Source organism: Hordeum vulgare, chromosome 7H, assembly GCF_904849725.1.
Source record: "Hordeum vulgare subsp. vulgare chromosome 7H, MorexV3_pseudomolecules_assembly, whole genome shotgun sequence".
In the NCBI taxonomy this organism is placed as follows: domain Eukaryota; kingdom Viridiplantae; phylum Streptophyta; class Magnoliopsida; order Poales; family Poaceae; genus Hordeum; species Hordeum vulgare.
Window position 1 is genome coordinate 317,765,278 of NC_058524.1, and position 19,213 is coordinate 317,784,490.

At 44.5% G+C, this 19,213-nt stretch overlaps 1 pseudogene; it reads right to left on the reverse strand.

Moving 5' to 3' along the window:
- Nucleotides 1-10,740: 10,740 nt before the first annotated feature.
- On the reverse strand, nucleotides 10,741-12,348 carry LOC123408822 (annotated as a pseudogene).
- Between the last annotated feature and the right edge of the window lie 6,865 nt (nucleotides 12,349-19,213).

The window sequence follows — 19,213 nt, forward strand, 5'->3', positions numbered from 1 at the left end:
TCGAGTGCTAGGTCTAGCGAGTTACGCCCTCCTTGTAATCAAAACTCCATCAATACAACACAAAGCAGGACGTAGGCTTTTACCTCCTCATGAGGGGCCGAACCTGGGTAAATCGCCGTCTCACACCCGTTCAACCCCTTTGAGTCGCCGCCAAGGTGCAATGGCTCCAATACTAATTCCTTTCACGAGGACATCTGCCGTGACAAAACCACGACAACCTACCTCTCATTCGTAGAGGAAGCACTCAGAACACACTTACACTTGCCAAATCCATTTTTCCGTGAGAGAGCCACCTACTCATCTTATGAGGTCAAGAGATTCCATTCCAACCATTTGAACCTTGATTTCTAGCCTCCCCAAGTTGCTTTCCAAAAGATCAATCTCTCCTACCCTTGCCAAATCTGAGAGAGATTGGTTGAGTTTTGAGGAGACTATCTTTAGAAGCACAAGAGCAAGGAGTTCATCGGTCTACCTCCTCTATTACCTTTTGGAGGGTGGTGCCTGCTAGATTGGTTAGGCGTCGCTTGGGAGCCTCCTATTTCGTGTTGTGGAGTTGAAGCAAGAAGTTTGTAAGGGCAAGGAGATCGCCTACACGGCAAGGAGATCGCCTACAGGGCAAGGAGATCGCCTACTTCATGAAGTTCTACCGTGACTGAGGCTAGTCTTGTGTGGACAGATGCCATGGTGGAATAGACAAGGTCGCTTCTTCATGGACCCCTTGTGGGTGGAGTCCTCCGTGGACTTTCCCAGCCTTTACCCTCGGTGGGTTAAAGTCTCCAATAACATGGACGTACGATAGCTCCACCTACCGGAACCATGACAAAAAGCACCATGTCAACCTTTGCGTTTTATCTCCCTACCTTACCCTCTACTTTACACTTGCATGTTTTACTTTCCGCTGCTATACTCTTAGATGTGCATGTGTAGGGTGTACTTGACTAGTCATAATTGCTAAAACTGGCCCACACTTAAAATTGGGATAAGGCTAAGTTTTTATCTTGTCAAGTAGTCTAATCACAAAACCCTCTAGACATACTTTCGATCCTACATAGTTTGTGGCTCGCAAAACCATGCTACCAGGGATATGGTATTCACAGCAATAGCCCCAAGCACGGAGTAAATCCTAGTAGTTAGTGAGTTTCCACATGTATTCCCTAAAGAACTGCCAGAAATCCCACCGGATCGGGAACTAGAGTTCGCTATTGAGCTCATCCCGAGGACAACACCTATATGCAAGATATATTATAGAATGCTGTCATCTGAGCTAGTGGAGTGGAAGAAACAACTTGATAAGATTCTCAATAATGAATATGTCTGCCCTAGCTCCTCGTCATGGGGCTCGCGAGCAATATTCGGGGACAATAAGGATGGTAGCCTTCGAATGTGTGTGGACTACCATCAGCTTAATGCTTCACCATCAAGAAGAAGTATCCGCTTCCCCGAATTGTTGACTTGTTTGATCAGCTGAATAGAGCTCACATATTATCAAAAGTCGATTTGAGAACCCGGTACCATCAACTTAAGATCAATAAGGAGGACATTCCCAACAATTCATGGACCACTCGTTATGGTCTGTATGAATATACTGTCATGTTATTTGGCCTTACAAATGCCCGTGCATTCTTTATGCATATGATGAACAAGGTGTTCATGGACTTCTTTGACAAGTTCATTTTGGTCTACATCGAGGATATTCTCATATATTCCAAGGGAGAGGAAGAGCATAAACAACATCTCACGATAGTGTTTCAAAGGCCCCGTGGTCACCAATTGTATGCAAAGTTTAGCTAGTGTAAGTTTTAGCTCAAGCAAGTTGGATTTTTGGGGCATATCATGCGAGCTGACGGAATAGAAGTTGACCCAATTAATGTCAAGGATGTGCTAAAATGGCCAGCGCCCACAACTATGACCGAGATCCGGAGTTTTCTAGGGCTTGATGGTTATTACTGTCGATTCATTGATGGTTTCTCCAAGATTGCGAAACCAATAACCGAGCTTCTCAAGAATGATAAAAAAATGGTCCCAGGATTGCGAAAAGAGATTTAATGAATTCTAGAACCGCTTAACTTCATCACCTGTAATGACGCTTCCTGATATTTATTGAAGCTTTGACGTGTACTGTTACCCATCCCAAAGAGGTATAGGGTGCGTGCTCATGCAATAGGCATGGTTGTGGCTTATGCATCCAGACAACTATGACCTCATGAAGGAAATTACACTATTTATGACTTGGAGTTAGTGGCAGTTGTGCATGCCTTAAAAATTTGGAGGCATTACCTCATTGGCAAGCTATGCCAAATCTTCACCCATCACAAATGCCTCGAGTACATATTCACACAACCAGATTTGAAACTTCGGCAAAGAAGATGGCTTGAGTTTTTTAAAGACTACAACCTCGATATCAATTACCCTATGGGTAAAGCTAATGTGGTTGCCGATGACCTCAGCCGCCAACCAGCCACATTAAACGCATTAATAGAAGCTTTGCCTATCGAGCTACAAGAGGAGATGACCCATCTCAACCTGGATATTGTTGATGTCGAGTGCACCGTTATGCTAGAAGTCACCCCCACTCTAGAAGAAGAGGTCCACAATGCCCAAGCGAAGGACCTGATATTGCTACAGTATGTCACTCGAGTGCAAGTCGGCAAGACTCCATATTTAACTTTAGATGATCAAGGTACTCTGAGATTTCGAGGTTGAATTTCTATAACCGACACCATGGATCTGAGGCAAAGGATATTGAAGGACGCACATGAGTCATCATACTCTATCCACCTGGGTGGGACCAAAATGTACAGAGACCTAAAGCAAGCATTTTTGTGGGATGGCATGAAGAAGGATGTTGCATATTTTATCACATGTTGTGACATATGCAAGAGGGTAAAGGTGGAACATCAGAAATACGCCGAGCTGCTTCAACCCCTACCCGTTCCACAGTGGAAATGGGATGATGTAGGCATGGATTTTGTCATGGGACACCCCGAAGCTCCTTGAGGAAATAATGTCGTATGGGTCGTGGTGTACATGCTGGCCAAGGTAGTCCATTTCAATCCAATTAAGACCACGTACCGAGCAGACCGACTTGCTCAACTATATGTGTCCAGAATCGTCAGCTTGCATGGAGTTCCACGAGGCATCACCTCCGATCGAGGATCTCTTTTTACCTCGGCATTCGAGTCACACATTCATCAAGCTTTGGGAATTGCTCTGAATTATAGTACAACTTATCATTCCCTCAGACTAAACGAGTGAATCAGATACTAAAATACATTCTCCAAGCATGTGCACTTGCTCAAGGGCCTCAGTGGGAGGATAATTTGCCTAATGCGGAGTTTTCCTCCAACAACAACTATCAGACCAACCTCAAGTTGTCACCATATGAAGCCTTGTATTGGCGTAAATGCCGCACTCCTATGAATTGGTCTCAGACAGGAGATAGTCGCATCTTCGGGACTGGCCTAATGATGGAACCTAAGAAGCAACTAAGAGAAATATGTGATAGAATACCGACAAAAGAGTTACTTTGATTCCAAACACCGGCATATCAGTGTTGAACCACGCGAGTATGCATATCTCTGAGTCACACCCATGAAGGGAGTTAGAATATTTCAGACTTGCGGGAATCTTGCACCAAGGTATATTGGCCCCTTTCCCATCATGTCCATAGTTGGTTCGGTGGCATACCAGGTGGAACTTCCACCCGAGTTGTCCTACGTATACGATGTCTTCCATGTGTCGCAACTGCGAAAGTGTCCCTCGCCGTCAGAGAAACGGACTGATATGACCGACATAGAGCATGCTCAGGATCTCACTTATGAAGAGAAATCATTCCAAATATTGGATGAGATGAAAAGAGTCACCCACAGTAACTTAATCAAATTTTACAAGGTACAATGGGAACACCATATCGAGGAAGAAGCTTCCTGGAAAAGAGAGGACTTTTTAAAGAGTGCATACCGTGAAATGTTTCGCGTGAAACCGAATCTCGAGAACGAGATTTATCCTATGGAGGAGATTTCTGACACCCTAGTTTTTGCCCCTTTTTATTTTCTTTGATTTTTACTAAATATTTGATTTGAAACTGAGCTTTTGAATCATCTCATGGGGATATTCACTTGGGCATTCTTTTGATCTTCACCCAAGTGACACCTAGTTCTCTCAAACCATCTTAAGACATCATCTCTCCCCTAATATTGCCATTTATATGTTTTTATTTTAAGCATAATATTCATTGTCTCCGTGAAAATAAGTATTTCTCTTTGATGCTCCAAAGTAACCCTCATTTTTCTTGCCTGGAAAAATCTGAATAAATTCACTTGTATTCTTTAGGTCATGCCTCACCTTTAGATGCAAAAATATCTCATGTTCATGTGAGAAATTTTGGCTCAATAAAATATTTTCTTTTTTGGATAGAAAGGACAATTTGTGAAGGAAGTGCACTTCTCCATCTCCATCAGAGCTGAATTTTTTCTAGCATGTCTATCTTTCAATCCAAACCTTGCCCTCCAAGTTTTGGTCTTATCTCTTCCTAAATTTTTCTCAATTTGCTGCTATAGTTTCTGTCCAAAAACATGCCAGCTCTCTCATTTCTTGTCCAAGCAGTCTGGAATGAACCAAGACCACATATGGGACTGCCTTTGAAGGTACATGAGCCTAGACATGGTCTGACAGACTCGGCGCGCGTGTAGCACTAGTGCATGTCGTGACCACATGGCACCAAGGTGTTAGACAAGCGTTTAGCACGCTCTCTGCATCGTCTAGCGCTCTGTCTTGGCCGCAAGCGTGCCCGTGATGACCCAGTGTGTCTCCACCCTCCTACTGATTCGTCAGATTCCTCCTTATCCCTTTATGTCGCTCCTCGATGTCGGTAGTAGGCTCAGTAGACACGGACACGACGACACAGGGAGAACAGTTCCCCATGATCGATTTGTCTCACTCGCGTGTCCTGTGCTTGGCCCGACATTGCCACTGTGTTTTTTTTGAAAGATAGCAGGATAGCTGCTAAGATTCTATTGCAGTAGGGATGCCAATGGCAACAGTAGGAATACAAAAGGAGGAAGGAAGGATAAGGGAGGGATTAAAAAAAGACAAGAAAAAGCTGAAGCAGCTGCTCGGTTGTAGCTTTGCACAACCGACCATGAAACAAAACATATTAGCCTAAGTCAGCTAGGGTCGAAGGTGATCGGGCATCCCGCCAACTTCCAGATGGATGCTTCATCCCTGAATAACACCATCACAGCCGGCACCCTCCTGTCCTTCTGCTCAAAAATCCTCCTATTCCGTTCTCCCCTTATGGTCCAGCAAGTGAGCATGGCCGCTGACATCATAAATTTCCTATGGCGGTTCGACATCCTGCTAGCTAGTTCTTCAAACCATACTAGCAGCGGAACGTTCTCCCTCCAAACCTCTGTCTGAAAATGATGAAATGTTGTCCAGGCTGATACTAACTCCCAAAATTGTTCGGACCAAGGGCATTCCCTAAGAAGGTGACTGACTGTCTCTAGATTCCTCCTACACAGCGGGCAGAAGTAATCATTGTTCCAACCTCTTAACATCAGCACATATGCAGTGAGCACCCTGTTGAGCATTGTCGTCCAAACGAAAAATCTGCACTTAAGAGGTGCACGGACTCGCCAGATTAGATCGACGAAAGGAGTAGCCACCTGGGCCGAGAACAACATATTGTATGTCGATCTGGCCATGTATTTCCCATCAGTAGCTAGCTTCCAGGTGATCACATCACGAACGCCTGCTGTAAGAACAAAATTCTGCAACCTCCCAGCAAGCTCAATCAGCTCATCAATCATCTCATCTCTGAAAGTAGTCGCGAGGTCCGATAGCCATGCCATGCTTGCAATGGCTCCCGCAACCGTTCTCCTTTTCTTGGTTGAAGCAGCAAAAAGTTTTGGAGCTAGGTCTCGTGGCGCCAAGCCATCCATCTAGGAGTCATACCAGAAAAAATTTGTGTTACCATCCCCCACTGTTACAAGCGTTGCTGAGGCGAAGATTGAAACTCCCTTATCAGAACAAGGCAAAACCATCCCAGACTAGGACCTAGCAGGATTGTCCCAGCGATACCACAACCAACGAAGACGTAGAGCTGTTCCAAACATCTGCATGTTGGGAATACCCAGTCCTCCAAGGTGGAGCGTCTTGCAGACCTGAAGCCAGTTTACTCTGCAGTTGCCACCATTGCATGTTTCCGTGCCTCGCCAGACCCAGGCCCGCATGCGCTTGTCAATCCATTGTAGCAGCCACTTTGGGAATGGATGAACCGAGATCATGTACATCGGAATTGCCGCAAGAACACAGTGGGCTAGAGTAAGCCGGCCATCTTTGGATAGCAGAGATCCCATCCAACCCGCGAGCTTCCCATCAAAGGATGCAATGAAATTGTCATAGTCTGATCTTTTCAGCTATCGAAGAGATAGCGGCATACCCAAGTAGCTCGAAGGAAACTGCACCAATGGAATAGAAACCGACCGCAGCACCTCAGTCATATCCAAACCTGCGCACCGAATGGGCATTGCTGCACTCTTGGAGAAGTTCGTCCGTAGCCCTATGGCCGCCCCGAAGGATTCAAGAATTAGACCAATCATCCGCATATCCTCCGAACACGGGTTAACAAAGAGGGCCACATCATCAGCGTAGAGGGATGTTCGAAAAACAGCCTTCCGGCCCCGCAGCTTGGACAAGTGGCCGTTGGCAGTGGCCATGTCCAGCATCCTCGTGAGCGGCTCCATCGCCAGAATGAACAGATATGGTGAGAGGGAATCACCCTAGCGGAGGCCTCGCTTGTGCCAAATTCTGCTTGTTGGCACTCCATTAACAAGGACCTGAGATGACGACGAAGCCCACACCATGGCCATCCAATCTTGCCAACGAGAACCGAACCCTCTAGCTTCCAACATGTTGAGCAGGTAGGCCCATGAGACAGAGTCGAATGCCTTAGCAATGTCTAGCTTTAGAAGAACAGCCGGCGTGCAAGACCGGTGGAAATGGCGCGCCAGACTCTACATGTACATAAAATTGTCCTGAATGCACTTGCCCCTGATGAAGGCGCTCTGGGACGAGCTGATAAGACCACCAAGCTGCGGCGCAAGCCGACGCGCTAGCAACTTCATGAATATTTTGATTAAGCTGTTAGTCAGGCTAATGGGTCTGAAATCCCCGACACGCACCGGGTTCAGCTTCTTTGGGATCAAGACCACCAGTGAGTCGTTACAACGGTGAAGGGATCTAGCATTGATGTCAAAAAGCCGCTGAAAGGCAAGCAATAAGTCAGCCCTGATGATATCCCAGCAAGAGCGATAAAAACAGCACGAAAAACCATCAGGCCCAGGTGCCTTGTCCGTGGGCAAGTCACAAACAGCCTCCTTCATCTCAGCCATCGTGAAAGGAGCCTCGAGGTCCTCCAGGTTGTGTCGTGACAGTCCAAGGCTCTCCCAGTTGATTTTAGCTGATGTGTTTGCCGAACAGCCCAGAATACCGTCGAAATGCTCCTTTACCAACCCAAGAATCTGGTCTTGCTTCACAACTAGCGATCCATCTTCCGCCAAAAGCGAGTGAATATGGTTCTTCTTGGATCTGCTGTTAGCTTTGATGCTGAAAAACTTAGAGCTTGCCAATGTGTTTGAAGGGTCTCTCCTGACGTCTCCCATCCATGTGAGCCATGTTCATCGCTTTTTCCCTCTCCAGACGCTGGCGGCCAAGAGCCCTACCCTACCCTCCCCTGTAAATAGGATCCCTCTCAAGCCATTATAGCCACCCCACTCACCTCCTATAGACTCAAAACCTCTAGAAAATCACCGCGGCCAGGTCGAGAGCCCTCAAGACGCCGAATGTCGCCAGAGTTGGCCACGGATCCCCTTTCCATCGACATCTCTCTCTTGTGTTCTCCGCCCGTCTCCATCCCGTCGGGCGTGTTCGTGTCCTTCCCTGGAGTGTGACAGTACTATTGGACCCCCTCAACCTCGCCGAATTCCCTAGCTCCAACGAGCTCCGCCGCCCGACGTCTCTGGAGAAGAACAATGCGACGCCATCCGACTACCTCTCCTCGATTTCCTGGTAGGTACATGCTCGCTGTGATAAGTTGCGTCCATTCCCCTCCTCACCGACGGCAACCGTGCCCCTTTGTCAGAGAATCATCACCAACCGAGTCACCGTCCCTGTTCACCCCCCCTCTCTCTCTTATAAGAGCATCTCTAGTAGAACCCTCAAACCCTTAAATCTAAAACCAGTTTTAAGGGTTGAGAATTGGCCACTTTTGACACTTTTAAGGGTTGAAAAAAGGGGCAAATACTAGAACCCTCAAACCCAACCCTTATAACGGAATATTCCTGTAGATCGACGAGGAGAGCTCGGGCGGCCTCTTGCTGCGGGAGGCGGAGGGCGCGGGGGTGGCGTAGGCGGCCGGGGAAGTCGAGGCGGAGGCGGGCGGCGGACGGGGAGGCCGAGGCGAGCGGCGGCTGGGGAGGTCGAGGCGGGCGGGAGGCGGAGACGGCGGTTAGGAGGCCGAGGCGGGCGGCAGCGGCGGAGGTCGAGGAGGCAGCGGCGACGGGAGAGGTCGAGGCGGGCGACGGCCGGGGAGGTTGAGGCGGGCGGCGGAGGGGGGGGCGAGACAGTGGCGGCGTCTCGGGAGGTGGAGGGGAGGCCTCCGGGGGCGGGACGGCGGCAGCGGCGGTCAGAGAGGCGGCCGGCGTGGGTGCGGGAGGTAGTTGGGATGGAAAATTTCCCTCCCGCGCTAGGATGGAACGGTTTAAGGGTTGGGGTAGATTTTGCTCCCCAACCCTCACTTCTACAGGTCCGGAGAGGGTTTGAGGGTTGGACCTCTAAATTTTTTTATGGGTTTAAGGGTTTAAGGGTTCTAGTCTACGCCATTTTTTCGACGAAAACTGTAAAAAAAATGGTTCTTTTTAAGGGTTTCAGGGTTTGAGGGCTCTACTAGAGATGCTCTAAACCTGTCACGGCCCCCCTCTATCACCCTCTCCCCTCTCTCCTGAAGAGTTATTAGTGGAGGCGCATTCTGAGAATACACCTTCGACGTGGCCTCTCTGGATTTTTCTATTTTTTGTTTAATTCAAATATATTGACTCAAACTGTCAACAGCTATAATTCCTAAACCATAAGTCCAAATGACGCTATTCTTTTTGCAACAGTTTTGTATTAAGTTCCTGTGTGAGCATTCAAAAAATGATATTTTTCCAGTTGTACATATTTCTGGTGCATTAAAATGCTTTGAGTGACATTTTCCTTTTTGTATTTTGATTATTTTTAGAAGGTTCAACTTGCCTTGAAGAGGACTAGGAGTTTTGTGACCCCCCTCTCAACTAAGTCATGCAATCACATACATTTCAAGGATGAGTTGCAATCACTATGACTTTTGCTTGAACTTAAATTCATTTATGGAATATAATCAACTAAAATTGCATCACTTACGCTAAGTTAAACTTATGATATTCCTATTAGTAGGATAGAAGTAAGTTGGTTACTTGGTTAAGGATATGCAGTAGAGTAGTTTCATAATAACTAGGACAATTTGCCCATGCGTTGCAACGGGCGATTACATTATGAAAACATTGTCATGATAACGAAAACAGGCTAAGAAGAATTATTTTTACATGGAACCGAGTAACATACAACTCACCATTAGTTCTAAAAGATGTACATATAGGTATGATCCGATTTTCACTTTGTTGAACATTTAGACCATAAGTGTGCTCAAACGGGATTAAACAGACCCAATTTACATCCCTACATTGCATGCAACCGAGCATCACCATGTTCATGTTGTTTATCTTTAGTCTTTACGATTAGTAAAATCATATGCATGGACACACCAAGTAAAAATATACCCTAGTAATCTCACGTAACATTTCCTCCACCTTTGTCCCAAGCATGCATATTTATAGAAAACATAAAATCTTAGATCTTCCAAAACTATATGAATATATGATCGATTATTATAGAACAAAAACTGGTCAACTGACTTTTGGTACAATAATAATATGAGAACTACAAAACTCATTGCATATACACATTCAACACCAAAGTGTTCGTTTTTATGTGTATGTGTGCGGAGGGTTTTGAGTGCCTGTGATAGAGAAAATGTCACAGGAGCGGCGACTGCAGCAACAACACAACACGAGTGACATTCTACAACAGTGTTACACCTGGGATGAGTCTCGATTGTTGCCAGTGGGCATAATCGGCTTTAGTTGACGTCATGAAACTGCAGTGCAGATTTCAAAAGAAAATACACCTACAGTGCTGACACCAAATAAAACAGGTGGTATGGTACATTGGCATGCATTTTCAAACTTTCAAATGCCTCTCCCACATGCAAGAATTTTCAGATGATTATATATGACCACTGCCAAATAGAGCAGCAAATGCACACGATGTATCTGCCATAAGTATCTCGAATAACTGTATATTGATATACATTGTCCAGTGTGATCACTTATAATATGCATGTTGATCAGTTCAACTTCTGAATTCACTCTCACCGTCAACTTAACTGATTATGTACTTAAATTACAATGCATATCCTCGAATTTGCTCCTCGTACATACACCTACCGTTTGAATCGTTGCCAAGCTCAGAAATGCAGAGTTACCGCAGCCATGAGCTTGTACTTATTAGTTAGATGAATCACCTGATTAGCAAACTCTATGCTATATACAACTCATCCGATCGACAGGGCGGCCTTATTTCTTCAGAATCAATCAAAGCATATCATAATCCGCTAGCATTTGACGTTACTGAGTGATTAGTTGACTGGCTATGGAATCTATGGATGACCGTGTCAGGCGAAAACTGCAGGCCATCCGTGAGCAAGTGCACATCCTCTTTCTGAAACGCCTTCTTTCTCATGCTCTTAGATTGATAGTCTCCGTCCCTGACGTAAGTCAGGATCTCCACCACCTCCTTGATCGATGGCCACATCTCCCTATCCATCTGCAGGCACTGGAAGGCCACCTCCGCCAATCGGTCGATCGTTCTCTTCATTTCAGGGTCGGTGTCATAGCCGAGCTCCGGATCAACCAACTAAACAACTTCATGGTTCTGAATCCTATTGAGAGCCATGTTGGCCAGGTTGATCTCACTGTGGCTCCTGTTCATGTCCACAGCAGGCTTTGAGGAAATCAGCTCCACCAACACGACGCCAAAGCTGTACACATGGCTCTTGTCGGTAAGCTTGTAGCACTTGTGGTACACTCGGTCGACGTAGCCTGGTGTGCCCTGTGGACCAGTCAAAACATGGGTGACCTCGAGCGGGAACAGGCGTGACAACCCAAAGTCTGCAACTTTGACATGGAAAATGTTTTTCAGCAATATGTTGGTTGTCTTCACATCCCGGTGTATGATCTCAACCGCATGGAGGTAGGCCAGTGCTTCAGCCGTTTCAATGGCAATGTTCAATCTCAGGGGCCATGTGAGGCCTCGTTCCACCGAACGAGACCCATGAACATGATCCGCAACAGTCCCATTTGCAATGAACTCGTACACCAGGAGAAGGTCACAGCTCATCCGGGATGTGCAGCCATATAGCATGACAAGGTTCTGGTGCAGCAAGCGGGATAGGATGTCGACCTCATTGAGGAACTGCTCAACGCGCCTGTAGTTGTTTTTGTAGAGGCGTTTAACCGCGACTACTCTCCCATCCTTGAGCTTTCCTGAATGACAAAAATGTCAAAGTTGTTTTTTCAAAGTGAATAAGGGCAAGATAGTTTTATCAAAGAATACAGTTCAGAACAGAGCTGCTGGCATCTGCAATTTACATATAACATTGACAAGCAACGAGTTCGGCAATCATGTTTTTACCTTTATAAACAGTTCCAAATCCACCATCACCAAGCTCCCTTGATGCACTAAATCTATCAGTAGCTACTTCAAGTTGATCCCGGTAATTAGCAGAAAACTTACTAACTACTTACACATCCTGATGCAATAGAATGCATGCACCAGATCAAATAAAATAAGGATCGAACTCTAGAACCTCTAGAAGGGAGAGCATGATACTCCAGTTGCCTGAATTGGAGAGGAATATAATAGTTTCAAATGCACCTGAGCCCTTGGGCCATCATTCATTTGATTCGTACTCACTTGAGGGTTTCAGCTAAGAGACATATGTATAGACACACCAAGGAAGTATTCGTGTTCTCACTTGAATTTTGGTTTCTCCACCTACTTCTAAAGAATTAACTACCCTGCACCATAACTGAAACCAATAAGTACACCTGTTACAAAGTAGCTGACATATTAATTTTTTAGTTACAGAAATAACAAATTTGCTCTTGTACATCCCAAAGGTCTTGGTTCCATATAACCTGTGGTTACCATGGTGGACATGTAAATAGGATAAATAAAAAATGTCTAACCACTAATCATTGGCAGAATGCTACGTATTTCTCAACTCAACCACCCCACACTTTTGATGTTCAGATCACAACTAATGCTAACTAAACACTAAATGTTTTGAATAACAACTAATAATATAATCTCTGAGGTAAAGCTTTGCTAAGACAACACCATCTGGAAAGAGTCCAGGTATGTATGCTGAAGCAGAACTATATGGCCATGTTTGATATCTTATTTATCACTACAACGGGGTGCATAACTTTTTAAAAGCTCCACCAGCTACCACAAAATTCAGTGTAGTTCGGTGAGGGATAAATATATTTATCATGTCTACCTTTGTTTGCAAAGTAAAGTTGGCCATCGTTGCATGTTCATGAAATTATTTCACAAAAGTTTAAAAACCATAGGCGGTAGAATCTGGCCAAGGTTCGAAGTATGGTTATATCTCCCAAGATACCCTAAAAATAGAAACCATTAGTTGGTGTTAAAAATACAATGTATAAGGAGATCTAACAAATTTCCTTTGTACATCAGCATTGGTGCTCACAAAAAATGATAAATAAAATATTAATGTGATCTTTTTTCTGTAGGATAATTTCAAAGTAACCCATAACAATTCCCACAAGAACTCCATTGACGCCCAGAAATCTCCAAAATGTACTGTCCAGGACCTTTTGGGCAACCCTTTCATCATCAGCAATGCAGCTGAAGGGAAACCAAAGATGGTGAAAAATATATGTGAAGCACGCAATAGTACTGTCCCAAAAGCAAATTCATGCACGGTTGTGCTATCAGCAGCCGAGAAAACAAGCATATTGGGATCAGAATCAAAGCCCCAACCTAGGCAGTAGTGAATTTTAGAGTATGGTGAAACAAACATGCCATACATAAAAATCAACTTCAAAAGGGAAAGCACCACCCAAATCATTGAACCTTGAATTGGTTACTCATAGATAAACTCTTACACGTTACTACAGAGCGAGTAGAAGCATAAGAAGCACCCAAAATTAGTAAAATAAATGACGATAATATGGGAACTCTATGTTACAGATCTTATTATGAACCATGTCATTAGTAAAACAATAAAATTGGTTACCTAGCATCTCAACTCATGAGACTTGTCATGGAGCAGCCACACAAGCGCCTCACATCCTTGAGGAAGTCAATGAAGCCCTTTCAATCCCTGGGCATATAGGCCAACATAGGAGTAGAACCAAAGAAGCGTTCTTGCTAGAGACCCCAATCAACAATTAGAGGACGTCTAACTTTTTTTTGCAGGGTATGCTATGTGATGTGATATGGCCAAAAGGATGTGATGTTACATATGTGATGTATGAGATTGATCATGTTCTTGTAATAGGATTCACGACTTGCATGTCGATGAGTATGACAACCGGCAGGAGCCATAGGAGTTGTCTTAATTTATTGTATGAGATGCAACGCCATGTGATTACTTTACTTTATTGCTAAACGTTAGCTATGGTAGTAGAAGTAATAGTTGGCGTGACCACTTCACGGAGACACAATGATGGATATCATGATGATGGAGATCATGGTGTCATGCCGGTGACAATGATGGTCATGGTGCCCAGAAGATGGAGATCAAAGGAGCAAGATGATATTGGCCATATCATGTCACTATATGATTGCATGTGATGTTTACCATGTTTTTCATATTATTGCTTAGAACGATGATAGCAAATATAAGATGATCCCTCATTAAAATTTGAAGATATGTATTCCCCTAAGTGTGCACCATTGCGAAGGATCATTGTCTCGAAGCACCACGTGATGATCGGGTGTGATAGATTCTAACGTTCCCATACAACGGGTGTAAGCCAGTTTACACACGCAAAACACTTAGGTTGACTCGACAAGCCTGTCATGTACACACGTAGCCTCGAATACGGAAGACCAAAAGGTCGAACATGAGTCGTATCGTTGATACAATCAGCATGGAGAATCTCACCATTGATGACTAGTTCATCTCACGTGATGATCGGACACAGGCTAGTCGACGTGGATCATGCAACACTTGGATGACTAGAGGGATGTCGATCTAAGTGGGAGTTCATTAGTAATTTGATTTGATGAACTTAATTATCATGAACTTAGTCTAAAATTGTCTTTACAAATATTGTAGATCCAATGGCCAACGTAAATGTCTCATTCAACTTCAACGCGTTCCTAGAGAAAACCAAGCTGAAAGATGATGGGAGCAACTATGCGGATTGGGCTCATAACTTAAAGCTGATCCTCCCATTCCCACGGCAACCCAAGACGTTAGGAACGTCTGGCAGTCGCGGAGTGATGGCTACTCTCTGGTTCAGTGCGGCATGCTTTACAATTTAGAACCGGGTATCCAAAGGCCTTTTGAGAAACACGGATCATATGAGATGTTCGAGGAGCTGAAACTTGTTTTTCATGCTCATGCCCGGGTCGAGAGATATGAAGTCTCCGATAAGTTCTTTAGATGTAAGATGGAGGCGAATAGTTCTGTCGGTGAGCACATACTCAGAATGTTTGGGTTGCACAATTGCCTCACGCAGCTGGGAGTTGAACTTCCAGATGATGCGGTCATTGAGAGAATCCTCCGGTCGCTTCCACCTAGCTATAAAGGATTTTTGGTGCACTACAAAAGCAAGGGATGGAGAAAACCATTCCGGAGTTGTATTCAATGCTGAAATCTGCCGAGGTAGAAATCAAGAAAGAACACCAAGTGTTGATGGTCAATAAACCACCAGTTTCAAGAAGTGCAAGGGTATGAAGAAATTCAAGAAAGACGGAAAAGCAGTTTCCCGCCTGGTAAACCAGTTGCTGGGAAGAAGCCAAAGAAAGGACCCAAGCCTGAGACTGAGTGCTATTATTGCAAGGGAACCAGTCACTGGAAGCGGAAAACTGCCCCAAATACTTAGCAGATAAGAAGGCCAACAATGTCAAAGGTATATATGATATACATGTTATTGATGTGTACCTTACCAGCGCTCGTAGTAGCTCCTAGGTATTTGATACCGATGCAGTTGCTCACATTTGCAACTCAAAACAAGAACCACGGAACAAGCGTAAGGTGGCAAACAACGAGGTGACGATGCGCGTCGGGAATGGTTCCAAGGTCGATGGGGTCGCCGTCGGCATGCTACCTCTACCTCTACCTTCGGGATTAGTTTTACACCTTAATAATTTTTATTTAGTACCATCTTTGAGCATGAACATTTTATCGGGATCTCGTTTCATGCAAGATGGCTACTCATTTAAATCTGAGAATAATGGTTGTTCTATTTATATGAGTGGTATGTTTTATGTTCATGCCCGTGTGGTCAATGGTTTATTCTTGATGAATCTCGATCGTGATGTTACACATATTCATAGTGTGAGTACTAAAAGATGTAAGGTTGATAATGATAGTCCCACATACTTGTGGCACTGCCGTCTTGGTCATATGGATGTCAAGCGCATGAAGAAAATCCATACAGATGGACTTTTGGAGTCTCTTGATTTTGAATCATTTGACACATGCGAACCGTGCCTCATGGGCAAGATGACCAAGACTCCGTTCTCTGGAACAATGTAGCGAGCAACCAACTTATTGGAAATAATACATACCGATGTATGTGGTCCAATGAGAGTTCAGGATTGCGGTTGCTATCGTTATGTTCTCACCCTCACTAATGATTTAAGTGGATATGGGTATGTCTACTTAATGAAGCACAAGTCTGAAACCTTTGAAAGGTTCAAGGAATTTCAGAGTGAGGTGGATAATCAACATGACAAGAAAATAAAGTTTCTACAATCTGATCGTGGAGGAGATTATTTGAGTCACAAGTTTTGCACACACCTAAGGAAATGTGGAATTTTTTCACAACTCACGCCGCCTGGCACACCGCAGCGTAACAGTGTGTCTGAACATCGTAATCACACATTATTTGGATACAGTGTGATCTATGATGTCTCTTACTGACCTACCGCTATCATTTTGGGGATATGCATTGGAAACTGTCGCATTCACTTTAAATAGGGCACTGACTAAATATGTTGAGACGACACCGTATGAATTATGGTCTGGCAAGAAACCTAAGCTGTCGTTTCTGAAAGTTTGGGGCTGCCATGCTTATGTGAAGAAACTTCAACCTGAGAAACTCGAACCCAAAGCGGAAAAATGTGTCTTCATAGGATACCCTAAGGAAACTATTGGGTATACCTTTTCTCTTAGATGCGAAAGCAAAATCTTTGTTGCTAAGAACGAATCCTTTTTGGAGAAAGAGTTTCTCTCGAAAGAAGTAAGTGGGCGGAAAATAGAACTTGATGAGGTAATCGTACCTCCTCTCGAACCGGAGAGTAGCGCAGCACAAGAAAATGATTCTGAGGTGCCTGTACTGGCTAGAGAAGAAGTTAATGGTGATGATCATGAAACTTAGGATCAAGTTGCTTTTGAGCCTCAAAGGTCCAAAAGGACACGTTCCGCACCAGAGTGGTACGATAATACTGTCATGGAAATCATGTTGTTGGACAACAGTGAACCTTCGAACTATGAAGAAGCGATGGCGGGCCCAGATTCCAACAAATAGTTTGAGGCTATGAAATCCGAGATAGGATCCATGTATGAGAACAAAGTATGCACTTTGGTGGACTTGCCCGATGATCGGCGAGCCATAGAAAATAAATGGATCTTGAAGAAGAAGACTGGCGCGGGTGGTAATGTGACCATATGTAAGGCTCGACTTGACGCTAAGGGTTATCGAAAATTTCAAGGGATTAACTACCATGAGACCTTCTCACCCGTAGCAATGCTGAAGTCGATCCGAATCATGTTAGCAGTTGCCGCATTTTATGATTATGAAATCTGGCAAATGGACGTCAAAATGGCATTCCTGAACGGCTTTCTTAAGGAAAAATTGTATATGATACGGTCGGAAGGCTTTGTCGATCCTAATAATGCTGTCAAGGTATGCAACCTCGAGCGCTCCATCTATGGGCTGGCGCAAGCATCTCGAAGTTGGAACATTCGCTTTGATGAGGTGATCAAAGCGTTTGGGTTTGTACAGACTTATGGAGAAGCCTGTATTTACAAGAAAGTGAGTGGGAGCTCTATAGCATTTCTCATATTATATGTGGATGACAAATTGTTGATGGGAAATGATATAGAACTATTGGAAAGCATAAAGTCCTATTTGAATAAAAGTTTTTCAATGAAGGACCTTGGAGAAGCTGCTTACATATAAGGCATCAAGATATATAGAGATGGATCGAGATGGCTCATAGGTCTTTCACAAAGCACATACCTTGACAAGATATTGAAGGATTTCAATATGGATAAGGCCAAGAAGGGGTTCTTGCCTGTATTACAAGGTGTGAGGTTGAGTACGACTCAATGCCCGACCACGACAGAAGATTGAGAAAAGATGAGTACCATCCCCATGCTTCAACCATAGGCTCTATTATGTATGCCATGTTTTGAACCAGACCTGATGTGAACCTTGCCATAAGTTTGGTAGGGAGGTACCACAGTGATCCAGGAGTGGATCACTGGACAGCGGTCAAGAACATCCTTAAGTACCTAAAAAGGACTAAAGATATGTTTCTCGTTTATGGAGGTGCCAAAGAGCTCGTCGTAAAGGGTTACGTCGATCCTAGCTTCGACACAGATCGGGATGACTCTAAGTCACAAACCAGATACGTCTATATTTTGAACAATGGGGAAGTTAGCTGGTGTTGTTGCAAGCAAAGCATCGTGGCGGATATTATTATATTTCCTAGTTCATGATAATTTTCTATTATTCAAGCTATAATTGTATTAACTGGAAACCGTAATACATGTGTGAATATATAGATCACAATGTGTCCCTAGTGAGACTCTAGTTGGCTAGCTCGTTGATCAATAGATGATCATGGTTTCCTGATCATGGACATTGGATGTCATTGATAATGGGACCACATTATTGGGGAATGATGTAATGGACAAGATCCAATCCTAAGCATAGCACTAGATCGTATTGTTCGTCTTCTAAAGCTTTTCTAATGTCAAGTATCATTTCCTTAGACCATGAGATTGTGCAACTCTAGGATACCGTAGGAGTTCTTTGGGTGTATCAAACGTCACAATGTAATTGGGTAATTATAAAGGTGCACTATAGGTATCTCCAAAATTTATGTTGGGTTGTACGAATCGAGACTGGGATTTGTCGCTCCGTGTGACCGAGAGGTATCTCTGGGCCCACTCGGTAATCCATCATCATATTGAGCTCAATGTGACTAAGGAGTTAGCCACGGGATGATGTGTTACTGAATGAGTAAAGAGACTTGCCAGTAACGAGATTGAACAAGGTATAGGGATACCGACAATCGAATCTCGGGCAAGTATCATGCTGATAGACGAAGGCAATTGCATACGGGATTGATTCAATCCCCGACATCATGGTTCATCAGATGAGATAATCATGAACATGTGGGAACCAACATGGAGATCCAGACCCCACTGACCGGAGAGGTGTGTCGGTCATATCTGCACGGTTCCCGAACCCATAGGGTCTACACACTTAAGGTTCGATGAAGCTAGGGTTATATGGGAATAGTATGTGTGGTTACCGAAGGTTGTTCGGAGTCCCGGACGAGATCCCGGATGTCACGAGGAGTTCCGGAATGGTCCGGAGGTAAAGATTCATATATATGAAGTGAGGATTTGATCGACGGAAGTGTTTTGGGCGTCACTGATAATGTACCAGGACCAGCGGAATGGTTCCGGGTGTCCACCGGGAAGGGCCACCTGCCCCGAAGGGGTACATGGTCCAAAAGTGGATGGGAACCAGCCCATAAGTGGGCTGGTGTGCCACCACCATCAGCCCAAGGCACA